The sequence below is a fragment of the Callorhinus ursinus genome, unplaced genomic scaffold (genome assembly GCF_003265705.2).
Source record: "Callorhinus ursinus isolate GAN/ISIS: 27379988/994484 unplaced genomic scaffold, GSC_fseal_2.0 scaffold16, whole genome shotgun sequence".
In the NCBI taxonomy this organism is placed as follows: Eukaryota; Metazoa; Chordata; class Mammalia; order Carnivora; family Otariidae; genus Callorhinus; species Callorhinus ursinus.
In genome coordinates this window covers 42,818,160-42,827,576 of record NW_027397078.1, presented here as the reverse complement: position 1 = coordinate 42,827,576, position 9,417 = coordinate 42,818,160, and positions in this window count along the sequence as shown.

Here is a 9,417-nt window from a genome sequence, read left to right as displayed (position 1 = left end):
TTGTCTCATGGATACATAATAGCTACACATATATATGCATTTGCATGTGAATATATGAATCAAATTTGTGAAAAACCCAAGGTCTGCCCATATGGTTGTGTTTCCTGTCTCTGTCCGGATCTCAGGCTGGTGATTTATAAACTGCTGTTCCTACCCAGTTTCTGCTTGGGCTCATCCATGTCTCACCAGCTATTTCTACTGGCTGGTGATGCTTTCGGTTGTTTTCGTCGGGGAATTATTTTGTGTATATAACTTCACCATGAGCCGTTTTCCCTAACACCCAAGGCATGTCCCGAAAGTAAATCCTGTGCTTTCTGACAGCATCTTGAGTTGCTTTCTCATCCGGGACTGTTTTGTAACTCCTTGCAGCCATGGGATGGGCTGCATTTGGGTGGCACCGCGCAGCGTCCTCGATCCCTAGGGAACTGACCGTCATATTTCACTCCACGTTGGCGCTCGCAAAAACTGCCATGGAGAGAATTTCAAAGTTGTGCAGAAAATGATGAAACCAAACTGGACCCGTTCGTTCCCATTTTGAAGGTTGCCGGAACTCTTCAGTTCATGTGCTCCCCCTTTTCCTCCAGCGGTACGGAGCCAGCGTGTTCCAATGAAGCAGGAGTTTGGCTAGCCTTTGCCAATGATGCCCCGAGGGAAGGTCAAAGAGAAAAGAGTAAAGCTGCCTGCAGCCATTTATATTCAGACCAGGGAGGAGAGGCCAACCCAGCGGTTGAAGAAGGAGGGTCTGCTTTCGACCCTCGGCGGTTCTGAGACTAGACTGCCCAGATATTACACTTTCTAAATATGCAAGGATGGAAAACAGCATCAGAATAAGGTAGAAATGTCTTTGAAGAGAGGACGCGTACTTCTCTTCCTGGGATCTTGATTCTACATGCAAATGGATGATTTGACACGTTGCAGGATTTTATGTTTGAAAAGCAAGATGTGCCATCGCCGAGGGTGTCTTGAGAGCCATGTTCAAAGCACCTGGTGTCCCAACGTAGAAAGAGCACCCGTAATGGTCTGGTGGACAGAGGCTGGGGGGGGTGGGGCGCTGCAGAACATCTTTGCCCTCTGGGTTTTTTTTTAAATTTTTATTGTTATGTTAATCACCATACATTACATCATTGGTTCTTGATGTAGTGTTCCAGGATTCATTGTTTGTGCATAACACCCAGTGCTCCATGCAGAACGTGCCCTCCTTAATACCCATCACCAGGCTAACCCATCCCCCCACCCCCTCCCCTCTAGAACCCTCAGTTTGTTTTTCAGAGTCCATCGTCTCTCATGGTTCGTCTCCCCCTCCGACTTACTCCCCTTCATTCTTCCCCTCCTGCTGTCTTCTTCTTCTTTTTTCTTAACATATGTTGCATTATTTGTTTCAGAAGTACAGATCTGTGATTCAACAGTCTTGCACAATTCACAGCACTCACCATAGCACATACCCTCCCCAATGTCTATCACCCAGCCACCCCATCCCTCCCACCCCCGACCACTCCAGCAACCCTCAGTTTGTTTCCTGAGATTAAGAAATCCTCATATCAGTGAGGTCATATGGTACATGTCTTTCTCTGATTGACTTATTTCACTCAGCATAACACCCTCCAGTTCCATCCACGTCGTTGCAAATAGCAAGATCTCATTCCTTTTGATGGCTGCATAATATTCCATTGTGTATATATACCACTTCTTCTTGATCCATTCATCTGTCGATGGGCATCTTGGCTCTTTCCACAGTTTGGCTATTGTGCACATTGCTGCTATAAACATTGGGGTGCACGTATCCCTTCAGATCCCTACATTTGTATCTTTGGGGTAAATACCCAGTAGGGCAATTGCTGGATCGAACGGTAGCTCTAATTTCAACTGTTTGAGGAACCTCCATACTGTTTTCCAGGGTGGCTGCACCAGCTTGCATTCCCACCAACAGTGTAGGAGGGTTCCCCTTTCTCCACATCCCCGCCAACATCTGTCGTTCCCTGACTTGTTAATTTTAGCCATTCTGACGGGTGTGAGGTGGTATCTCATTGAGGTTTTGATTTGGATTTCCCTGATGCCGAGTGATGTGGAGCACTTTTTCATGTGTCTGTTGGCCATTTTGCCCTCTGTTTTTATCCACAATAATGTGAGGTTGGGATCACCTCATCTGCAGGTGTCACAGAGGGTAAATGAGGTGACGCTGGAAATCTTCTGCCGTGACATGTTGGCTTCCCAGCTAGAAACGACACCTCCCCTCTATGACCCAACCTTGTTTGAAAAGGAACCTAATATCCCACACGCATTATTTTTGACCAGATGGAACCAAAAATCAAGTTACCTCGAGGCTTGTTGGGTCTCTACGACAAGACATAACAACCAAACAGCCCACCGGGGGGCTGCTCCCCGCACCTATGTCAAGTTCTTACTTTAAGCAGATGGGAGTTGGGTATAATCTCTATTCTGGGAGTTGGGTGTAATCTCTATTCTGGGAAAAACAGGACGATCTCTCTAGTTTGTGAGAATTGGTAATCATGCTAGGCCAATGCTGCAATCACCTCACCCTTCTAGACGTCTCCGAAAACATGGGCTTCTCACCCCTTTGGAAATCATGGCTCAGAAGAGCTGCCCCAGAGGGGGTGATTCCTGAAGCATTCTGTGCATTTGGAGAAAAGAAAAGTGGATAGTCAGCAAAACTCACTCTGTTGCATCAGGCAGTTTGGTGCAATTCGAAGCAATGCATGTGGGCACCCAGTGTGTGCCCAAGAAGAAAAGCATAGTCTTCCTTTGAGGTGCTTTGCATGCTCTTCATAGCAAATCTTTTATTGATCTGGGGTTCAATTAACCGTTTAAAATGTACATTCAGATGCATTCAGCACATTTACCGTGTTGTGCAACCACCACCTCTACCTGGTTCCAGAACATTCTCATCCTCCAAAAAGGAGACTCTGTCCCCATTAGCAGTCAAGTTCCATCCCTCTCCTGAGCCCTTGGGAACTACTAATCTTTCTGTGTCTATGGATTTAACCATTCTGCATATTTCATAGAAATGGCATCATATACCCTGTGGTCTTTTGTTCCTGGCTTCTTTCAGTCACAGTGTTTTTGAGGCTGGTCCATGGTGTGTGTATGGGTAGTCCATTCCTTTTTCATGGTCAAATAATAATCTGTTGTAGGGATGTACGCTAATGCATTTTTTTAAGTAGGCTTCACGCCCAACCTAGGGCTCAAACTCACAATCCTGAGATCAAGAGTTATATGGTCTACCAACAGAGCCAGCCAGGCACCCTGCTAATGCATTTTTAATGTGCTTCTACTATCTTAAAATGAAATCATAGATACTTACACCAATGGACAAATTAATAGTAGCCACATCATGTCCATGTAATGCAATTTATAATAAAATGATAGGCATTTGAACATGTCAGTGCTTGCAGATGATGAAGGACTAAGATGCTTGCCTCTGCATGTCAGATCCCCAAGAAGGTGCCAGCTGCAAACAGAGGCTGCCCCAGGCATGCTGCGGTTTGTAATGCAAATGCCATGAGCTGCCATCTGCACTTCTGCAAATGGTGAACAATCCAACCAAGGGCAATCTTGTATTAAGGCAGTGGCTGCTTGCCTGGAAAATTCAAATGATTGCATTTATGAGTCAACAGAATTAAGTTCTAGGCTTGGGTTCATGACATACAGGATGTTCACCTGCCGGGACACCTGGACAGACACTGAGAAGTCATGTGGGCAGGGGGACACTGTACACTGGGTAGCCCTGTCCTGTGCCTTGCAACACATCTGTCATACTGGCCTCCCCCAGTTAAATGTGAAAAGCAGCTTTTTGTTTTGTTGTGTTGTGTTTTTTCTTCAGCGTGCCCTTCGCTACCTTTCCATGAACCACGTAGAGAACAACCAGCATTGAAAACCACTAGGCCATTGGGAAGGCAAGCCAACACATCAGGTACATGTGATTTGGACCCAACTCACTATGGTGGCATTCCTCACATAGGCAAGATCTTCCGCAGCCTTAACTCCCTTCTATTGCCCCCTCTCATGAGTGTGAGGACCATAAAAAGACCCATTGAGGAGCACCTGGGTGGCTCAGTCAATTCAAGTGACTGACTCTTGAATTCAGCCTAGGTCATGATCTCAGGGCCGTGAGATCCAGCTCTGTGTCAGGCTCCACACTCAGCACAGAGCCTGCTTGTCCCTCTCCCTCTGCTCCTCCCCCACACTCTCTCTTTCTCTCTCTCAAATAAATAAATAAATAAAATCTTTAAAAAAAAAAGACCCAGTGAACACAACAGGACACTCTGTCCAAGTCATGGCCAATAGACATTTTACAGTGTAAGTGTAAATCAAAATATTGCACCCTACACATTAAATATATACATTTTTGCTAAGTTATACCTCAATAAAGTCAGAAAAATAAAATGAATATTCTCCCCCTAAAAGAATGATCCTTTTAGTTACCATGCTATGATTTTCTCTAAGATATTTTGAATGAAAACTCATTGAACCACACCTGGCACCATGGTAGACCAGCTGTACCACGGGGTCTTTGAAGGACGATATAAGTAGGTCTTGGACGAAACAGAGCAAGCAAAGTTTTTAATGCATTGCTGGATCCAACAACAGTAAAATTATTATTTTTAATTCTACCTATCTGGGAATTCTTTTTTTTTTTTTTTTTTTAAAGTAGGCTCCATGCCCAGCATGGAGCCCAATACAGGGCTTGAACTCATGACCCTGAGATCAAGACCTGAGCTGAGATCAAGAGTTGGATGCTCAACTGATTGAGCCACCCAGGCACCTCTCTATCTGGGAGTTTTTAAAACGTTGGTTTGAGTAAGCCACGGGCTAAAGAGGAAGAAATGAAGACAGGCACGGCACCGCGTATCTATGAGATGTCGCCCAAGTCAGAGGGAGAAATGAGTGACACACAAGGCTTCAACTGGACATACGGAAGTAAAAAAGTAAATGGCATTCATCAAATCAGGAAGTCAGACGATATATCCCAGAACGAAGGGAAGAACTTAGGCAACTGAGATAACCAAAAATGATAAATTAGCAACAAACGCTCACGTGGGTAAAGCTCTAATCCTGAACCAGAGAACGTCCTTCCTTGAATAGAACCTCAAACTCTTTACTAGGCGCAGACATTTGCGCACCGCCCCTTCAGGGCACATGCTGCAAAGCAGGAGGGACTTAAGGGTTGATGTTTGTGCTTTTATGGCCTTTGGTAAAAAAGATGGGGATCTAGGCCCAATGACGAAGATACTGGTATCCAGAGGACAGAAAATACAACTCCAACTATAGCTGATGCTTGAACAATGCGGTGTGAATTGCACGGGTCCACTTAGATGCAGGTTTTTTGCAACAAATAGAGCACAGTGCTGTAGATGTATCTCCTCTTCCTATGATTTTCTTAATCACACTTTACTTTCTGTAGCTTATTTTTATTGTAAGAACTCAGTATATAATACACATATTGATAATACATATTATAATATATATAATATTATATATAATATAATATATAATACCTATTAATTGGCTACGTTATTGGTCAGGCTTCTGGGCAACAGCAGGCTCTTAGTAAGTAAGTTTTGGAAAGAGTCAAAAATTATATGTGGATTTTTGAGAGCCTAGAGCTGGGCACACCTAGCCTTGTGCCGTTCAAGGGTCAAGTGTAATTTTTCCACTTAAATGACAAATTAAATCCAGAGCTTGCATGCAAAACCACAGGTGCATATATTTATTCCTGAACATTCCTCAAGCACAGTGCATACATAGGTTTTGTTGTCTCAGCAAACCTGGGCGCCGACAAGGTTGTGTTAGCATCATCATTCAGTAGATGAGGCATCAGAAAGACACAGGCCCAAAGGCTTGATGATGGTGCCCAGTGCAAGACTTCACATTCCCAAAGTTCACATCCAATGGGAGACCGGCAGGGCACGCCCTCGCTGACCTGCAGACCAATCCAAAAAGCTTCCCTCATCTTGCCTCCCAACCTGTGTCCCGCCTTGGAGGGAGCCCAGTGCACCTTGTATGGTTGTATTTCCAAACAGCCAAAACGAGAGGTGCCCATGCCACCTGTTCATGATACAGAAACCTTTAGCATCCAGTTGGCATCCAGAGCTTGTGTCCTACACGGACCAGCCTTTGCTGAGCTCGCTCTTCCTTGTTAGAAGTCTCTGCTATCTTACACAGTGAAACCCCCAGATTCCAGGGATTAGGACCTAACAGCCGTGGAGGCCATTATCAGTCCACCACAGACCCCAGCTCCTTTGGGACAAGAGCTAGGTCCCGCTCAACTTGAGCGAGTCTGTGTTTCCTCAGAGCCTGGTTTGGTAGAAATGAATGAATGAATGAATGAATGAATGAATGAATGAATGAATAGATGAATGAAGGAAGTGGTCCCGCCCATTGTTGAACCCAAACAAAACTCACTGTTGCTACACTGAAGGAACAAAAGAACAGCTTTACCGAGAAGAGAAACACATGCATCTTGAGTCCAACTACTGAATCAAGTCTTGCCCGTGGATGGGAAGTCGTCACCCTGGCGTGGGCACAGAGACCCTCGTGGCTCCCCTAACGTGAGTGACAGGCTTAACCCCAGAATCCCCAGTGCCCGCGAAACCATGGATTCAACTTTACTCACCCAGAGATCCACACGATTTCTCCAGCTGCTGGGAAGTGTCTCCAAGCACTGAGGAATCTTACAATCACATGTCAAGGGTGCCTGCTAACTTCTCCAGAACGACGTGTTTTTGTTTGTTTGTTTGTTTTTTCCCTCTTTCTCTCTCCCAGAGAGGAAGAGCAACATAAGGGCTGTCATGTAACAAGGAGGAACAATCTGAGGCCAGGGTCCTACAAGGTTCCAATTGTTCTTGGAGTGTGTCTTCTCAGCTTGGGGAATGCGGCATCTGTCAAATCCTGGCCTGCTTGTTTTCTCAGTGATGGAGGATGTCGGCTTGGCCAGGAGCCATCCTACCACACCGTCCTGAGCCTCTACTTGGAAACTACCTTTGTCATAATGACAACAGTCCCTGGCACTTATGTATGACAGCTTCAAGTTGTAGTATGGTCTTTGATGACATATAAATGCTGCAAGGTTGGCATCTTCCAGAAATCAACATTCCGCTTTTTGCTGCAGAGTCCTGGCTGTTCAGAAAATCAGATGAGGCACATCCTGATTATGATTCTAGTTCTAAAACACATTAGTCTGGGCTCTAGAGCTTTAGTGGAACATCTGAACAGTCCGAGGAGGTGCCAGCACTCAGGGCTGGAAGTTGCAATCTCAATATGTCTGGCTCAGGCTGGGTCTTGAACTTGGCTGGACAAGAGGATGGCTTGAGAAGCTCTACAGAAATGTTGATGTCCAGAGGAATTAACTCTGGAACGCTACTGAGGGTAGGGATGAGCAACAATCATTTTCACACGCTCCCCCAGTGGGCAACCAGAACCCATCAACCTAACTGGACCTTCAGGGAGATTATCAGCATTTTTATTGAGAAGATTTGTTTAGGGTCTACCACCTTGGCCAAGAAACGACAGAGAACTCTGTCACTAACAAAGAATCTATCACAGGCATTCTCAAATATCCCAGACCAGAGCAATGACATTCCTTTGTATTTTGTTAAGTTCCCATTAAGTCATGCTCCATTCCAGAAGGAGAGCAGATTCTTAAATTGCTTCATGGTGCCACTGCATCCATCCTGGAACAATCAAGAGGCAATCGATAAAGCATCTGTCCCTGCATCCAGTGTGAACCCCACGCGGGAAGAGCTGTTGGCTGTGATACCAAAGCATGCATGTGCCCAGATTTGACATCAGGTTTGGGTCCTCGGTGAGATTCTGTCAGTTGAGGGAATGGATGATCAGCTGACCGGCAGTCACTGTTCTGGAAATTCAGAGTGCAGCAACACACACTCAGTGTCCTTTCCACCGCACTTCAAGTGGCTAGTCTGTCCATGTTGGAATTGAGAACATCCTCAGAGAAAGGACTGAGCCTTCCTTGCCTGACTGGTGGGTGAGTAAAAGGGTGAGCCCTGAAGTCAAGGATGGTGCCCAGTAAACTGCGGGAGATATTCAGAACCATAGGGGACTGTATGAGTTTCCTGTAACAAATTCCTATCAATATGTTGGTGTCTTAAAAACCACAGGAATCCATCCTCCCCCAACTCTGAAGACCAGAAGTCTGAGATCCAGGCAGGGCAGGGCTGAGATCCAGGCGGGGCAGAGCTGTGCTCCCTCCAGAGGAAGGTCCTTCCTGCCTTTTCCCACTTCTGGGGGCTCTAGATGTCCCTGGGTTTGTGGCCACGTCCCTCCCGTCTCTGTCATGGTCACGTCACCTCTTCCTCTTCTATAATCAAATCTCCCTCTACCCGTTCTGATACAGAAACTTGTGATTACATTGAGTGTAGCTAGATAAGCCAGGATGATGTCCTCATCCTAAGATCTTGATTCCATTGCAAAGATTATCTTTCCAAGTAGAATCACATGCATCGGTTCTGGGGGGTGAGCCCGTGGAGGTATCTTCTGGAGGGGGTCATAATTCAACTCCTAGAGAGACCAACTGGACACAATTCCAAAGACCCTCCACCTCTCTCCGACTGCCAGTGCATGGACCACCCTACATGTTCCTGGCAGACAAGCTGCCTCTGCGTACAGATATGGGAGGAACCAGGAGACAATGTCCAGCTCAGGTGGGCTCTGATGAACTGTGCTCAACACCCATGACGGGGCATCAGATATGTTTATGGCTACTTCAGGACCATGGTTTAACTGTAAACCAGGCCCCGCAGATGTGTCTAGGAAGGATGCCAAGAGAAAAGTTCACTGACATTCTGAGTGGGGAACAGCCCAGGAGAAGGTCACGTGTGAGAATGTGATGGTGAGGGAGAAACCAGGGCCCATTCCTTTACCTTTTGCCCAAAACAAATAGTGAGCAAAGTCAGGAACATCTTTCCTTGTCCCACAGGATGTCGTACTGAGTGATTACAGAGACCCTTCTCCTCCTTCCTGTCTTACAGAACCCCCTGGGGATCTCCATCCAGACCCCTCCCCTGGTCCCTGTCCTACAGAACTCCATGTTGAGTGTCGACCAGACCTCTCTCCTCCTCCCTGCCCTACAGAACCCCATGGTTGAGTGCTGACCAGACCTCTCTCCTCCTCCCTGCCCTACAGAACCCCATGGGGAGTGCTATCTAAGACCCCTCTCTTTCTCCTGTCCTACAAAAACCCAGGGTGAGTGGTTTACAGACCCCTCTCCTGGATCCCGTTCTATAGAACCCCATGGGGATTGCTGTCCAGACCCTTCCCTCCTGTCTTACAGAACTCCATGTTGAGTGTCGACCAGACCCTTCTACTCATCCCTGCCCTACAGAACCCCATGGGGAGTGCTGATCAGACGCTTTCCTCCTCCCTGTCCTACAGAACTCCATG